The sequence below is a fragment of the Pelodiscus sinensis genome, chromosome 25 (genome assembly GCF_049634645.1).
Source record: "Pelodiscus sinensis isolate JC-2024 chromosome 25, ASM4963464v1, whole genome shotgun sequence".
Taxonomy (NCBI): domain Eukaryota; kingdom Metazoa; phylum Chordata; order Testudines; family Trionychidae; genus Pelodiscus; species Pelodiscus sinensis.
The window spans coordinates 9,313,349-9,330,869 of NC_134735.1; the positions used below are offsets into that span (position 1 = coordinate 9,313,349).

Below are 17,521 nucleotides of genomic sequence, written 5' to 3' on the forward strand. Positions count from 1 at the left end.
GTTTACAAGAAATACACCTGGCAGGGCCAGTGTGAAGCATGCGCAGTTGGTTCCCACACCTGGCCCCACATTTTATTATTGGCCCCACCTGCCTGGGCAGCGTGTCATCCCTGAGGGGTGTCCCAAAGCTGCGGGCTGGGTATGGCAGTGGTTCCCTTGCCCGGCAGGGCCCTCAGCCCACGGGAGGAGAGGAAGTTGCCATGGGTAGTAAGGGTGAGATTGCTCCAGGCAGCCCAGCCCCCCCATGCTGCCAGCCTGAGAGCTCTTTGTGTGGACAGAGCCAGAACACCCCAAACCTAGTGTGCAGCCCCCAGTGACCCATTCAACTTAGGGTCCACAAATAATCACACCAGCCCTAGGGCCTGGACTATGTAACTCAGTGGTCCCCAACCATTTGAGGCTGCTGGGCACCAGGGGGTATGGCCGTTCGCCTGCTAGGTGCCAGAGGACGGGGACACTTGCACGCCCAGGGGTGGCCCCCCCATAGCTGCATGCCCGGGGCCGGCGCCCCCCCCAAGCGCCATGCGCCCAGGGCTGGCACTCCCCCCATTCGCCGCACGCCCAGAGCGCGGGCGCCAATTTGTGGTGCTCCCGGGGCTGCCGCTCACTGTGCGCCATGTGTCCGGGACCGGTTCCTGCACTATGCATGCGCCACATGCCCAGGGCCAGGACAGCCCCGAGCACTTGGCGGGTGCACACAAATGCCCCCACGGGTGCCATGGCGCCTGTGGGCACCATGTTGGGGACCACTGATGTAACTTATAATCACAAGAGAGATCAACCCTGGATCTCGCAGAACTAACTTCAAAGCTCATTTCTTCATCCTAAAGCTTCAATCATTTTTACACACCCACTAATAACAGCTACCGGCTGCAAAGGAAGAAAGCAAGATTGCTATTTCTATTTTTAAATTCTTTGGAGGCACTCAGTTCCCACGGTGATGGGAGTCATCAGCAGATGGAGAGATTGAATTAGATTAGATAGAAGAATCTGCCAGACAACATGAATACTTTTCAAGAGCATACATAGGATTGATCCGAGCAAGAATGTCACAATATCTGAAAGTTGCCCTGCTGCCAAAAATGTGAGTCTATGCTATGCTGCAATGGGGTGAGGGGATCCTACAACTGTTTTATTTCAATGTGAACTTAGTGAAAATAATATAGTTTAAAGAAAAAAATGTTTCACCAGCAATGAAAAGTTGCGGAGGATGAAAATATGTGGCAATTGAGAAAGTTTCCTTTGTGTACAAAAAGATAGAATGAAATCTGGTTTAACCTTTTCTTAGCTAGGATTAACACTACTTTGTGACCACTGCGGACGCAACTTTCCTTGCACTGGAGATGTAGTATGTAATTTACAAAGCAAACTATCCATGTTGCTACTGTAAAAAAACCAGGAAACAGGCTGCAGGTAACAAGCAAGGCTGCTTCTAGCAAAATGAGGAGTTGGAGGGGCTAAGTAGAGCCCAGCCAAAACTGAGGAGGTTTGCAGCTGCCGCAAAAGAAAGAGTGTTTGGTGTTGGCCCTATATCTTGAAGCTGAATCCGGTTACATTGGTTCAAAGATCCAATGATCAGGTGAAGAAAACCATAAAGTCTTACATTAAAGGGGAAGGTTGAATCAAGATATGCAACTCCAGCTATGTTAATTAAGAAGCTGTAGCTGACTTACCTTAATTTGAATTTCCCTGCCATCCCCTTGGCGGGAGGCCAATGGGAGCAAACACCCCTGTCCGCTTCCCTTAATCCTCGCAGGAGCAGGAGTCCCGGCCACCAGCAGGGATGCACTCTGAGTTCAATTTAGTGGGTCTTTACTAGAGCCTCTAAATCAAACACCAGAAGATCGATCGCTAAAGCATTGATCTTCATTCTAGTGAAGACATGGCCTTAGAGAACATACATGAAAGGCATGTACAGCTAGCAACTCCCAGTGGTGAAATGAATATACAAATTAAGTGTCTGGAACCTTGTTTCGATCTAATTGATCTAGCATTTCAGAATTAGCGAAAAAGAGCTAGGAGGCTAGGAAAGACAGGGAGGAAATGGTGGATTTCCCTTCTTTCCTGCTCCTGAAAAGAGCCAGTCATTACTCAGTGAGTGCTCTGAAACAAGGAGCCTCTGCAGTCGAGTAGGTTGGCCAAGATCTGGAGAAGTCATCCCCTGCCTCTGGTTGGATAGGTCCCTCTCCATTTTGAAGGCCTAAAGATGATGGAGTAGCATGTATCTAACCCTGACACATTCTCTGCATACACTGATGAATAGGAAGTTGCCACATGTTGTGTGCTTCCCCAGAAGTGCCCTCAGACAGCCAGTGGCCTGCTGGTCCTTGCCCTAATTTTCCTCCTGCTGCTCTCCATATCCTACATCACCGGCTGATTGGTCTCAAAGCACTGTAAAGACAGATTCTTTCCCAACCTGGCTGGGACTGAGCTATGCTCGGGATTCTCCCTGGTGGGCTGCTGCCGAGAGAACAGGGCAGCTGAAGAAATTGCTTGGGGCAGGGGCAAGGAAGTGACCATTTGGTTATAAACCATGAGATTTATGTCTCATGAGATGAGCATCTTTCTCTCCCAGAGATCAATGTTGCCGTTAGAGTCCTGTTCTAGACCAAGGCTTCCTTTGCAGGATTTCCCCAACATTTTGCTGCAGCCGGCAATCAGATGAAGAACGGGAGACTTTCTGAGTAAGCAGGATGCATGACTACCTCCTGATTAATGGGGAAAGAGCCACTGGGGCCCCTCCAGGACTCCAGATGTTCACAGCAGCTGCAGCACCAGATGTTGATCCATTTTCTCCTTTCCAAAGGCACAGCTGGAGAAGCAGCAGCAGCAGGACATGGGTTACAAGAGGAAGAGGCGTGAACCTCTTTAAATCGGGGTGCACATCCTAGCAAGGATTCCAGCCATGCAGCTGTGTTGTGGCCTTTCGCAATCCAAAGTAGCAGCAGAATCCCATTTGGGCAAAACAGAAATGCTCCTAAGGATCCAGACAGAGGCAGCAGCTGGGTTTTCTTAGAAAGTCCACTTTGTCATAGTCCTGCACGCTGGCAGAAGCCTGCTACCTTCCCAGACACAGACCCCTTCAGCCTCCCTCTAGTCCCAAACCTCCCAGCTTATAGGTCAAGAAACACCCGCGGCAACTGCCTCGCAAGGGTTGTGCTTCATGGTTTGTTTTTTTCTTACAGCCTGGAGCTAGAGCAAAGATCACAGTGCAATGGCAGGGCGGACGCACGCCGCTCCAGTAGAACACACAGGGAGCTTGTCTGTCCTCTTCCTTGGGTGTGACTCGTCTGTCTGTGCAGGGCGGCTGAGTCCCATCCACGGCAAAATTAAGAAAATGCAGCCTACAGACGTGAGGGGAGAAACTGTCATGAGTCCGATTGTGACAAAGTGTGTGTGTGGGGCGGGGAGGGGAACGATCCACGTGCTAATTACCAACAGCAACAGAAAAGAAACACCCTTTGACTGTGTGAGCACCGGGCACAGAGCATTCAGAACCTGCCAGCAGCCAGTTCCCATTTGGCGGTTTCTCCCCTGATTTGATTGATAGGGTCATTGGCTTTGCAGCAGCATGAGACCCATTTACAGAGCAGTGAATAGCATTAATGCCCAGACAAGCCCCCCTCTCTTTCATTTTGGCAGCCGCTTATTCATTTCCAATATGGCAGGTGGTTTTTAATGGCGGGGGAGAGGGGGAGAATAATACAGCAATGTTTTCATAGGAGAACATTTTTCAGTATCCTCCTAAGTGGCAAATTAATGGTGAGAAAGCAGGAACCTATAGCAGGTTACCACAATCCATGCTTGAAATTGGGCTAATAATATGCCAGAGCAGCCCTACCCATGGGCCACCCAGGCTGGCCACAGCCAGGGGCTGCTCCAGCCTGGTGAAAGCAGTCCCTGTCCACGGTGGGTCACCCTCACTCCCCAGGGCTGAAGCACCCCCTGCTTCCGGCAGGCAGAGAACTGCTCCAGCCCCCATCGGTTAACCTTAACCAGTAAGCATCATCTGTTAAGGATGAAGCTTACCAGTTAACCAGTTCATAGAATCATAGAATAATAGGACTGGAAGGGACCTCAAGAGGTCATCGAGTCCAGCCCCCCGCCCTCAAGTCAGGACCAAGCTCCACCTACACCATCCCTGACAGATCTAACCTGTTGATACAACCTAGAATCATATTTGCTTTTTTTGCAACAGCATCACACTGTTGACTCATATTCAACTTGTGGTCCACTATGACCCCTAGATCCCTTTCTGCCATGCTCCTTCCTAGACAGTCGCTTCCCATCTTGTATGTATGGAACTGATTGTTCCTTCCTAAGTGGAGCACTTTGCATTTCTCTTTATTAAACCTCATCCTGTTTACCTCTGACCATTTCTCTAACTTGCTAAGGTCATTTTGAATTATGTCCCTATCCTCCAAAGAAGTCGCAACCCCACCCAGTTTGGTATCATCTGCAAACTTAATAAGAGTACTCTCTATCCCAATATCTACATCAGTTACAGGAGGCCCCCGAGATGCAACCGCCCGAGTTCGGACCCCCTGCACTTACAGCCATTTTTGTAAGTGCGGAAGGGGCCAGAAACCCTTGACTTACATCCTTAGCCTGCATTTACGATGGTGCACAGTGATACCGTAATTGCGGGTTCGAGTTATAACAACGCCAACTTGTGACGCTTCCTCTGGAAGAAATCGCGTCGCAAGTCGGGGGCCTCCTATCACCAGTTAAACATTCACATCCCTAACTTGACCAATAATCAATGATGTGACTTTTCCAACTCATGGCTTTAAAAAAGCATCAGTGGTGTATTTTACAAGGTGCTAAGAATTTAACTGATAAAGGATCTAATTCTCATGGAGGAACACTAGGGTTACGTCTACACAGCAGCATTGTTTCGGAATAACTAGTGTTATTCTGAAAGAACATAGTCTGTGTCTACACTACAAGAAGTTATTTCGACATAATGTCAAAATAATGTCCAGACAAAGGACTTCTTATTCCAACTCCTGTCACTCTCAGGCTGTGTCTACACTGGCCCCCTTTTCCGTAAAAGGGATGCTAATGAGACACTTCGGAATTGCAAATGCCGCGGGGGTTTTAAATATCCCCCGCGGCATTTGCATGAACATGGCTGCCGCTTTTTTCCGGCTCGGGGTTTTGCCGGAGAAAAGCGCCAGTCTAGACAGGATCTTGAGGAAAATAAGCCCTTTCCTTGAAAGTAGGAATAAGGGATCTTCGGGAAAAGGGCTTATGTTCCGCAAGATCCCGTCTAGACTGGCGCTTTTCTCCGGCAAAACCCCGAGCCGGAAAAAAGCGGCAGCCATGTTCATGCAAATGCCGCGGGGGATATTTAAATCCCCCACGGCATTTGCAATTCCGAAGTGTCTCATTAGCATCCCTTTTACGGAAAAGGGTGCCAGTGTAGACACAGCCTCATTGTACGAGGAGTAAGTGAAGTCGGAGGAAGAATGCTCCCTCTCAGACATCCTGCTGCGTAGACAGCACCAAAAACTGAAATAAGCTATTTTGACTTAAGCTAGGCAATTGACGTAGCTCAGGTTGTGTAGCTCATTTCGGATTTAGCCCCGCTGCATACACGTTCCCGTACATGGACAGGTAGACAGAGCCTAGGAAACATTTCCAAAGTGTTTGAAGTAGGCACTTTTCTGCTGCAAAATGGAGCTAAGTAAAATGCAGGGCAACTGAAAACGCAGAGCTCCTCAGCACATGGAATAACGTGGCAATAAAATTCAACTATAAAGTTAAATAATTTACCATAAATATCTAGAGCTCTTGAATTATTCCCTGCATTAACTGCCTATGTTTAAAATGATCTTTGCATTCACTATGTCACAGATGGCAACATCAGACAAGAGAGTCCTTGACAAAATCTAGCTGTAATTATTCCTTCCACAGCTGCAGTTATTTTAATGCCTTTTCAGTTAAACTGAAAGAGACGCACACATTTTATAAATAAGGGCTTTTAACCAGTTTCACAATGAAGCATTTGAAATGTACAGAAAAAAAACCCCAAACCACAAACTTTCCCGACATTCTGAAACCTGCAAGAGCGCGTGCACAGACACACATGTCCACACGGAGCAGCAAGACAACTGTTCTCAGGCCACATTTAGCCATGAAAGCTCAAATGATACTGTCAAGGCCTTAGACGGTGACCAGTGTCTTTCTGGCTACGTCTACACTGGCCACTTTTCCGAAAGGGGCATGTTAATTTCACAGGTCGTAATAGGGAAATCCGCGGGGGATTTAAATATCCCCCGCGGCATTTAAATAAAAATGCCCGCCGCTTTTTTCCGGCTTTTAGAAAAGCCGGAAAAGAGCGTCTACACTGGCCCCGATCCTCCGGAAAAAAGCCCTTTTCCAGAGGATCTCTTATTCCTACTTTCGGAAAAGGGGCCAGTGTAGACGAGCCCTCTGAGTGGCAGAGACGCAATCTAAGAATTGCTCTTACTGTGGCGCCCAGCTGAAGAGTCATGTCTCTGCTGAGAAGTTGCCCCTCAAGAGCAGAGAAGCCCCTTGGGGGCTGACTTGCAGGTGAAAAGCAGTGCTTCAACGAGGGCCAGGCGAGAGACTGTTCAGTAGAAGGAGGTTCTGCTGAAATCAGGGGGTTATTTTTAATTGCTTTGGGACACTGATACAAGTGAAGCCCTGTTTGAAGAATAAACTCCCCCGTCAGCTGCATGACGGATGGGCTTGTCCTTTGGGAATCGTGCACTATATTCCCAGAGCCGGTGTGCTGCACACACCTCGCCGTGGACACAATGCAACAGGATCTAAGCCGGTGTCACCTCCTCACACGTCGACGCTGCTCAGAGTTATTATTGGTATCACAGTGGCACCTAGAGGACACAATTAAGTGCTGGGCCTGCTGTGCACATGCGCAGGAAGAGCCAGTCCCAGCACTACAAAGACTGCTTGATTTGCCAAGATCATACCCTAGAGCTGGGGCTAAAAGGCCCGTCTCTGCACTGCCAGCCTGGTACCTACCCCTTAGACCACACTGCCCCACAGCAGTTACAGCACTGACACTCCCTTAGAGCATTTAGATCAACCCGCTTGTGCATCTGGAATGCTGGGTACCACTTGACTCCATGGCTGGTTCTATTCATGCCAGTGGGATTACTCATGCAGTGAAGTACTATTCACAGCGAGTGAGGGCCCTTTGGCTCTCGGAGACTCACACCCACTTTCCAGGAGATCAATTACAACAGCCCCGTTTGCACATCTTGTCTCTCTCTGACTCAGGGTGCTCCATCTTCATCTGAGCCTTGTGCGCTGAAGGAAACTTCGCCTCGCCTCTGACACCGTGTTTAAAAATAACTGCAGGAAGCGGCAGCAAGAACTCAGCAGTCTGAAGCCTTTATTTTCCTGCCTGCTTTAAGCCTTGTGTGGATTTCACCCGGGTTATCAAGCCTACTTCAAAACGAGTGTCTATGGACACATCCTAGGTAGGCTAGTCCTTAAGGAACTGATGGTTAGCAGCAGGGGCCTTTAATCGCATTTCCAGAGATGCCACAGGAAGGACGAAGAGCAGAAGTTGCCCCGCATGCATTCTTCTCACGTGGGTCCAGGTTGCTCGTGGAAGCCAGGACCACACCCTGACACAACCTGCTTCTCAGATCACATGAATGCTGACTTGCTGTTGTTTGCTGACTTGTGTGCTCACCTCAGGATTTAGGACAGGGGCAGGCAATAATTTTTGCAGGGGGGCCACTTAATGAATTTTGGTGCATAGTCAAGGGCTGGCTCCACCCCCAGAAGGGGCGTGATCTGGAACAGAAGGGGCGGGGCTAGGGACTAGACAGCGGATGTAATAGTGTAGTCGATTAACCGATTAACCAATAAGCAAAATCTTACAGGTTAATGCTATAGACTATACGCATTTCCCTCTCCTCCCTCCCCATGCCAGTACATTTTTTAGTAGGCTTGCCAGCATCCCGGCTCAGTATTGGCTCACGCTGGGTCCAGAAACTACCCCTGCAGCAGCTCTGCATTTAAAGTGTATTAGGAACCGGGCGAGCAGGCAGCCAGATCAGTTCCGGCTCATGCCAGGTCCAGGAACTCAGACCCTCCCTAGACAGGGGCTGCTGCCACCCCATCTGACGTGCTACGCCTGACATGCCACGTGCTGTCTCTGATACAGTGGCTCCTGGCCTCACCCCTGGGGACTATAGAATAGTCAACTAACTGATAAGTATTCATGAGGTTACTCAACTATTTCATTAACCGATACTTAACATCCCTAGACTAGACTCCCCCCAGAGTTGTGTGGGCCAGAGGCTTTGAAATAAAAACATAGCAAAGGGTTCACGGCTCCTGACTTTGCCTCTTCCGCATTGCCTGGCAGCCGCCTGGGATTGCTATGGCCTCTGGCGGGGCAGTGCTGTGACCAGGAGCCATTTTAATAGGATTCTGCTGCCTGAGCCACTGCCTGGAAATTTGGCAGCATGAGCAGCAGGATATAAATAAGAAGCAGCCAGATTCGGTGGGCCGGATTTAGCCCCTGGGCCATATTTTGCCCAGCCCTGTTGTATAAGTCTGTTTTTCCATGACTCTCTGAATACAGATTAAATTTGTGACTCTAAAGAGACAATAGAAGACGGTCTAACAGTAGGCTTGGACGGTTCTGATTTTTATCTGTGAATGCTGGTATTAAGGCCCACCAACAGGGGGGACAAAAAGGGCAACTGCCCCAGAGCGACTCAAAAGGGCTGGGCCTCACCACAGCTGCTGCTACTGCAGCAGCAGCAGCAGCAGCTGGAGCCCTGGGCTGCTTAAATCACCACCAGAGCCCTACCGGGAAAGCTCCAGGCAGCTCTGAGGGCTGGCTGTGGAGTACAGTGTGGTGTGCTCCAGGTGGCGCTGAGGGTGGGCTGTCTAAGCCCTGCCCCTTCCTCCTGAGGCTCCGCCCTGTCCTGAGGCATGGTGCCGGGCCCACCCCTGCCTCGCCCAGGGATCTGGGGAGTCTGTTGTCCCCCTTTTAGTAAACATTGATTTCACCATATACAGACACACATACCAGCAAATAAATATTTCCATTGACAATAATCAAAACGTACAGATAGGTAATGTAAGAAAAATGTCACTTGAAAATGTATTAGAGAAAAAAATCCAGTGAGATAGACTTTTGAATGAGGCTTGTAACAAATGAGCTAGCAAATGAATAGTGAAAATAAGTAGGGTTTGATTTAAGGATGTTTATTTCGTATTTTTTGAAATGTGATGTTGACAATTTGTATTTTCATGGTTTATACAGATTTAACTTTTTTTTTACCTCGATGTCTATTATTAAATAATTATTTCACATCCCTTGTTATTCCTACAACTGTGGGAAATCGTGCCGGTAAAAATTTTTAAAAACATCGATTTCTAACAAAATTATTAAAAAATTGAATTCTGCCAAGTACTCCATCTAAAATCAATAGTCATTTTTGTAAAAAAAAAAAAAACCAAAAACTGGTGAGAGTAGCCAACTAATCCTGAGATGGTTTTTATGCTTTATCTTCATGTACCTCAAAATATCAAACTCTGTTATTTAAGGTGTTTTTCCAAACATGCATACTGAAAATTAGGTTCCTAGCTCCATCTTTTGTTACCTAAATCAGTGGTTTTCTAAGTCCGGATCGCGACCCACTACTGGGTTGTGGAATGTCGGGTACTGTGTCACCTTGCTGCAGGGTAAGCTGGTGACCAGCAGTGGTACTAAAACAAGCCTCCCACCTGTCCTGGCCAATGGGAGTTGGGGGGGTGGGGCTTACAAGCAAGAACAGGATATAAAGCCATTTGCATGCCTCCACCTAGGAGCCAAGCCTGCTGCTGGCTGCTTCCTGTCCACTGTGCCAGGAGAGGCATGGAGCACCCCTGCTGTGTAGCTGATTAGGAGTCACCAGAGGTAAGCCTGTGCCTCAGTCCCTTGGCCTGAGCCTTCCCCCATTTGGAGCCCCCTCCTGCATTCCAAATCTCCCAACCCCGGCTCTGCCTCGGAGCCTGAACTCTCGACAAAAGACATAATTGTGTTGGCGTGTGGGCATCAACAATTTTCTCCCACTGAGAAAACCAGTGTGAAAATCCCTGACCTAAATAAAAGTGTCCTTGTGTTTCACAGGCTCTGTGCACCCTGGAAGTGTGTGGGTGGCGAGCATATCCAAAATCCAGCCATTTTTAGTTGGACGTAATTAGATGGATTTAAGAGCTTGACACTGAGATCCTAAAGTTAGGGAACTTCTGAGAATGAACCCCAAGGAACAAGGGGTGGAAGAACACAATTCCCATTGACCTTCAATCGGTCTTGTGGGTCTAAATCCATTAGGCATCTTTGAAAATCACCCTCCTAAAATCAGATTTTAGGCTTCCAAATAAATGGCCTGATTTTTAAAATGACTGAGCACCCAGCAGCTTTCTTTGTGTCAGAGAGGGCAACATTTTTCAAAGTATCCACACAGCAGTCTCTTGCAGTTCCCTGGAGGAGGCAGGGCTTAAGCCCTCTACTTTTGGTTCTGGAGGCAGGTACCTCATCCACTGGGCCACTGGGGGAGGCCCCCAATCTCCTGACATTATGGGTCCCCTTTATCCTTCCTTTGTTCCAAGGGTGCCTGGTCCATCCATCACCAAGCTGGATGGACAGACCTTTCTGGGTAAAATTTTCCAAAGCCTCTAAATCACTTTCAATTAGGTTCCTACTTTTAGGCTCCTAATTTTGAAAATCTCAGGCCTGGGATTAGAAAGAAACGAGGTTCAATCTCCTGGATGTGGAGCCCTTTCCCACCAAGTTGCAGCTCCACTCAAACACAGCAGCGACGCCACACAACCGAAAAGCCTGCAGAGGCCTTTCAATAAAGCAAATCAAATTAAAAGAGGAGGGGAGGGATGGAAGGGTTTTCAAAGTGGAATCCCTCACAAGCTTGGACCTGAAGACCTCCTGGTCACGAGTGCTCCCAAACAAGAGAGGGCTGATTAATGAAGGTTATTGTCGAGGAAGCCTGGCGTTTATGCACAACATTGAAAGGCGCCAACCCTCAATGTGTTCAGTGCCACACAATAACAGATTGTGCGCAGCTAGCCTTAGAAAACAAATGTGCTGTCTCTTACATAAGATTACGGAGCATCCATCACTAGCCAGCATTCAATAACAGAAAACACAAGTGTGCATAATTAGCAACACATTAAATCTAAACAATTAAATGGCAGCTTTGTTTTATGGAGTGTGGGGCAAAGGGGTTTCAAAATTTTTCTTTTTCAAAGCAGGGTTTTTCCTGGTCTTTCTCTCCCCAACCAGCCACTGGGTTTCTTTGAGCTCAGAGAACCCTGCTCTCTGCTACATCACTTCGGAGAAGTGGTTTTGTAACAGAAAGTAACGTTTCGCCTTGTGTTTCTCTCTCACCTCTGCAGCCCTCACTTTGCTAGGCTAGGAACACCGCCACTTTTGACTCCCCACTCCCAGGACTAGAAAGGGCTCTTCTGCCAAGATCTAGGCTGATCCCCTTATTAGATTTAGACTGTAAATGAAATGCAACCGTAGATGAACACAGCTCCTGGCCCCACTGCCTGGGCAGCCCCGGGGGAGGCAGCGGCCCCTCCTCCTCCCCCCCGTGCTGAAATGGGGAAAACAGGATTTTTATAAGATTCTGTATGCACTGTGTTAATGGGCTGCCGGGAACCAGCCTGCCTTCCCAGCCTCTGCAAAATCCCAGTAGCTGCAACAGCACAGATCTGTACTTGGGTTTTTTTTCCCCTGCCTACCAAAGGAAACAGGGACATCTATTTCCTCTAGGCAAACTGACACTGCACTTGTAAATCCATTTGGTTTGATCTGCGGTTCACCACCGCTGAGCAGCGGCAACAAATTGGAAACAGAGGTGTCCAGACACTGACTTGGGAAAACAAAGCGTGCTGCTCTGTGTTGCGAGGCACACAAGCCATTTCACAAGGCTCTGTTTAGAGGGGACTTAGATGGATGGCAGCAGCCTGCCTCCAAAGTCAGTGATTCTCAAACTTTTTGGCCCGTGGACCACCTGGCTCAATGAAAACCTTTCAGTGGACCACCCGTTGCTAATGGAAACTCACCATTAATTACATAATTACACCCAAGCCATTTTGCTAGTGCTGCCACTAGGGAGAATGATTTAATTTCAATTATTAAATGGATGAAGAGTTTTAACTTTCTCATGTTAGTTTATCAAACTTCATTTTAAAGAAGGTAAAATATTAATTAATGTCCAACACAAAAGCTTTCAATGTTTTCTTTATTTATGGCAGGGGTGGGGAACCTCTTTTGGGTTAGGGCCACTGACCACAGAATAATCAGTTGGAGACCACACAAGTATGAAGCAAAAAACTCCTCCCAAAACCCCCAACCCTCACTGATGTGGCCCCCAACTGAGACACCTCACTCCTCTGGCGGTCCAGATTTTGTGGACCCCCTTCAGCTCTGGGGTGGGCACAAAAATGAGGGGTTCAATGTGTGGGACAGGGCTGCCAGTGAGAGTGAGAAGGATAGGGGTAGGGATAGGGATGGGGATGCAGGATCTGAGCAGGAGGTGGGGGGCAAGAAGGGGTGAGGGTGTGAGGTCTGGGTGGGAGGTAGAGTGCAGAAGCAGGCTGGGAGTAGCTGGGGATAGCAGTACTCCCGAAGTGCCAGGCCCATGGTTAAAAAAAAAAGTCTGTGTCAGAGCTGAGAAGGAAACCTAGATCTCCTGGGTACCAGCCATGTCTGCTAACCCTCTCGTCTTTGCTGAACATGTATTTATAAAACACGGTGCTGTCTTTTAAACGTGTAAATGTAAATGGCATGGAATCTCTCTCCTCTGCTTCTGCCCCCAGATGTGACGTCTGAGTCTCCGGCTGATAATCAACAGAGAGGCGTTTCTAGCACGAACTAAAAACTTTGGCATGTCCCTGGAACTAAGACTCTTCTGTGCAAAAGCTTTTGCTCTTTTAAAATATGCTTATATTCAATTAAAGAAGAAAAGTCACCTGGCTGCATGGCAAGCCTCTGGCCTCACACATGTGCCCACAAGGGTTGAATTCAGCCTGTCCGGTGAAAGCTGGCAGAAGGCACAATAATAATGCAAAACACTCCAGTCTTATAATTACGAATTGGAAGAGTGATCTATATGGAATGCTGCCCAGAAGCCAAGATTGAAGAGGGAGATGGGGGGAGGTGGTCAGTATTTTCACAGCTCTCCCATTTAACGTGCAATATTTTGTCCCTAATTCCAATCTCTCCTGTGGCCCCTTTGCACCCAGCAAAGGGCTGCACAGGTGGTGAGAGACCCCTTTTGGGAAACAGCCTTACTTGCCCTCCGATCAGAGCCTCAGCACCGCAGGGGCGCTGAACAACCTTAACCCAATCAAATACCAATTTCTGCTAAGCATCCTGGTGATCTCTAGCATTTGGAAGGTGTAAAATAGCAGAAAGCACCTCCAGCCACCAATCTTCCCTCTAATTTTTTTTATCTGTGTGCAGAATAAATGTTGTTATGTGCACCAAGACGTGTCAATGTGCACCACCAGTATAAACACATGCTGCTGGCTGTGGGAGCTATCGGCACTCTGCTAATCAGCTGGGTCTCCTAAGTCGCCGCCCAAGCGCTCAACTCATACAGAACACTGCAGGTCACCCTCTCCATGCTCAGTTCCTCACTGAACCATAACCTGGGGCCTGCATAGCTTACTGCTGGGCACATATTTGCAAGAAACACGTTCTCATCAGATAAGCCAGAGCGGTGTCAACTGGAAGAAAATCTCCTTGTAATATCACAAGACAAAAGCCCAAAGCCCTGATTAAAAACCCAGCTGTAATGCAAAAATATATTAGATATGTGCTGCTTCAGTATGATAGTAACAAATGTGCAGCCAGGAAGAGACAGATCATGGGAATCTGACTTGAAAGGCAACTGCTCTGGAGTTTAGTATAGTCACCTTTAGAATGAAGTGTCTCAAATAGGGATTTAATTGGGATGTAATAGGGCACACTATTGTACGTTGGTTAAATACCAAGGGATTACTAGGAGCATATTTTTAAGGTTTTATAGCCCTGCATCTAGTAGATAGTTATTCCATGTCAATAAATACTGTTGAAAAATCGAAATTAAATATGCAGTTAAGTATATGTAAGGTGTTTGATTCTCAAAATGCCTGGAGTTGGAAGTGTTTCAGGGTATAAACTCAGGCTGCGTCTACACTGGCATGATTTTGCAGAAATACTTTTAACGGAAAAGTTTTTCCATTAAAAGTATTTCTGCAAAAGAGTGTCTAGATTGGCATGGATGCTTTTGCGCAAAAAGTGCTTTTGCGCAAAAGCATTCATGGCCAGTATAGACGTGATTTTGCGCAAGAAAGCTCCGATGGCCTTTTTAGCCATCGGGCTTTCTTGTGCAAAAAATTAAGGTGCCTGTCTACACTGGCCCTCTTGTGCAAGAGGGCTTTTTCCCGAGCAGGAGCGTCAAAGTATTTGTGCAAGAAGTACTGATTTTGTACATTAAAAAGTCAGTGTTCTTGCGCAAATTCAAGCAGGCAGTGTAAACAGCTAGCAAGTTTTTGTGCAAAAGCCCTTTTGGGGGGCAGAGCCACCCCACGACCACTATCCACAATTCATAAAGTGGCCTCCTTGCAAAAATGATTGCTCAGCCCTGACTTAGAAGCATGTGTCTCCTGCCGTCACCAAACCACCAGAAAGGAGCCCACGCGCCCACGAAGAGCAGGGATTAGCTGGGCTGCCATCAGGCTGGGGATCTCTCGGCAGCATCTCAGCGAAAGGAGGGGGTTTGCAAGGTGGAACTTGGAGAACAACAAGCAGAATGGAGGCTGGTAACCATGACGATGAATAATTTAGGAACCACTTAACCTTTCTGCTAAGGTCCGTCTAAGCTGCCTGCTGTTGACTGAAACCCGGGTCTCATTCCAAAGCATGGTCGTTGTGCCCTGGAGACTGCCCACCCCCACTGGTGGTGCAAGGCTGGCTGGCTGCACTCACTCCCCGGAAACCTACATCTCCGGGAGTATGTCTACACTACCACCCTAGTTCGAACTAGCGGGGTAATGTAGGCATACCGCACTTGCAAATGAAGCCTGGGATTTGAATTTCCCGGGCTTCATTTGCATAAGCGGGGCTCCGCCATTTTTAAATCCCCGCTCGTTCGAACCCCGTGCCGCGCGGCTACACGCGGCACAAACTAGGTAGTTCGAACTAGCAAGCCATTCCACGAGGTGTACAGATAGTTCGGAATGGCTTGCTAGTTCGAACTATCTAGCCCGTGCCGCGTGTAGTCGCGCGGCACGGGGTTCGAACGAGCCGGCATTTAAAAATGGCGCCGGCCGGCTTATGCAAATGAAGCCCGGGAAATTCAAGTCCCGGGCTTCATTTGCAAGTGCGGTATGCCTACATTACCACCCTAGTTCGAACTAGGGTGGTAGTGTAGACATACCCCAGGATGGGCAGAGCTCGCAGAGGAAAACAGGGAGAGGGCTCTGCATGGGGCAAGCCAACTGGGGAGGTTTTGCTAAGGACCCTTCTGAGTCCAGCTGCTCGCAGTCCACGAAGGAAAGAGCATGTGCAGGACACATCACTGGGCTCCCATGGGCCTGCACCTCCTTCTCCTGCCCAGGGTGGGGTCGAGATAGGTGGGAGAAGTCACTGGAAGGGCGGGGCCCTTTGCAGACTCAGGAGCAGCCATTATAGAACTAGAGTTGGTCCGAACATTCAGAGTCATGAAACAAAGGTGTGATGCCCAGGGTTCTGGGTGTGAAATTCTCTCCCCAGCCACCCACCCCCTGCTCCTCCTATGCCAGGCGAGCTGAAGGCAATGGAATGAGGAATTGATGTGCGTGTGCATGCGCTAGAGCAGGGCCAGGCAAAATACGGCCCACAAGCTGGATCCGGCCCACCAAGCTGCTGGATCTGGCCCAGGGGCTCAGCGGGAGCCTCAGTCAGGCTCCCTGCCTGCCCCGCCCCCGCACGCTGCTCCGAAAAACTGTCTGTGAGGCCCTGCTTCTCTGTGAACAGCTGTGAGCCCCGGGGGAGGGAGGAGAGAGGTTTTGCAGGTAGCCCCTGTCCCAGCACAATCTTGCAGTTCCCATCAGCTGGTTTCTGGCGAGTGGGAACTGCATGTCTGGAGAACAGGTAGGGCATAAAATATACAGTAGCTCCCTCTCTCCCTCCTCTCAGGCTCACAGCTGTTCACAGATGCATATAGCCCTGCAGCTGGCTGCTCAAAGCAGCCTGCCAGGGCATGGGAAGTGAGGAACCTTCTGGACTGCTGGCCAGGAGTTGCCCAGGTAAACATCTCCCAGATAGATCTTGCCTCTGGTACCCCAGCTCCTCCCTCCCCCTAACCCTCTGTCCCCCAACTTTTGCTCCTACCCCCACATAAACCAAACCCTCTGCTGCCCCTCCTGCACTCAGACCCCCTCCCAGATCCTTCCCCCAATCCTCCACCGCGGGTCACAACCCTCTCCTGCCCTAGGTCACAAGCCCCTCCTCTAACCAAACTCCCTCTCAGATCCCATACCCCATCCTGTACCCTAGTCCCTTCCCCCCAAGTACCCTGCTGCATCCAACCTCCATCCCAGAACCCACACCTCCTCCATCCATATCAAAGATGGCCCGTGACCACTTACCAAATTCTTGGAGTGCCCCCCCCATCAAAAGTTATTGCCCACCCCAGAGCTGGAGGAATTCTGGGCAGAGATTCCCAAACAGACAGGAGGGAAGGGGCGTCTGTGATACCTTGCAAGCAGAGCTGTGACAAAGGCAATGATCTGGCAAAGCTTCCAAGTCCTCATTCCTGGCTGCAATTCACATGCCATCCTCCCTGGGCAGCAGAGAGCAGGCAACTAGCTATTCAAGACATAGCGCTTTCATCAGAGGACACATTTCTGGGGCAGCAGGAACTGAACCAGAAGCCGGGGCCGCTGAATGGCAGCTGAAAAGCCTGGTCTGTATCACGTGAGCTGGGCTGCCTTGCTGGGGTTGGAACAGACTCACTTGCTCTGTGGATCAGACACAGACAAATGGCATGGTGCATACGCCGATCCGAGGGCTACCGTCAGAGGAGCACTGACAGACCCAAGTGAGCTGTGTCTGTGTAGGAGTCATGCCCTGGGACTGGAATCCATTCCAAGAATCAAGGCAATTCAAACGGGGTGGGAGGAGAATAGTTCTTGCTGGAAGGGAAAGCAGAGACTAAAAGCCTTTTAAATTCTAGCATGAGCATCTCAGTGACTCTTCCTAAATGGTACCGCCCAGCATTCACATGCCCTCTCTCCTGTCTGAAAAGATCCACAGGTAATTTCAAGGGCCATTCTATTATTAACTTGTATTTGTCTGCGACATGCGTAATTATGCCTGTGAGGTTGCCACCATGTTGCCCCTCTACAATGGAATGGAACAGTCAATTTACAGAACTACAGTAAATGTGACACTTTGCAGGGAGCTCACCCTGAGCTATTTTGCTCGTCAGACTCGCTCCCATTCCAGCCCAGGAGGGAGCGCCGGAGC

General features: G+C 49.0%; 1 protein-coding gene and 1 long non-coding RNA gene across 3 annotated transcripts in view; one reads left to right on the forward strand and one right to left on the reverse strand.

The window, feature by feature from the left end:
• Positions 1-17,521, reverse strand: part of GRIK3 (glutamate ionotropic receptor kainate type subunit 3) — a 303,000-nt gene that overhangs the window by 251,598 nt on the left and 33,881 nt on the right. The window lies entirely within an intron of this gene.
• Positions 943-13,292, forward strand: LOC142819956 (uncharacterized). Its single transcript, XR_012897646.1, has 3 exons — positions 943-1,084; positions 9,826-9,916; positions 12,844-13,292. It is a non-coding gene; the product is annotated as an uncharacterized LOC142819956 (long non-coding RNA).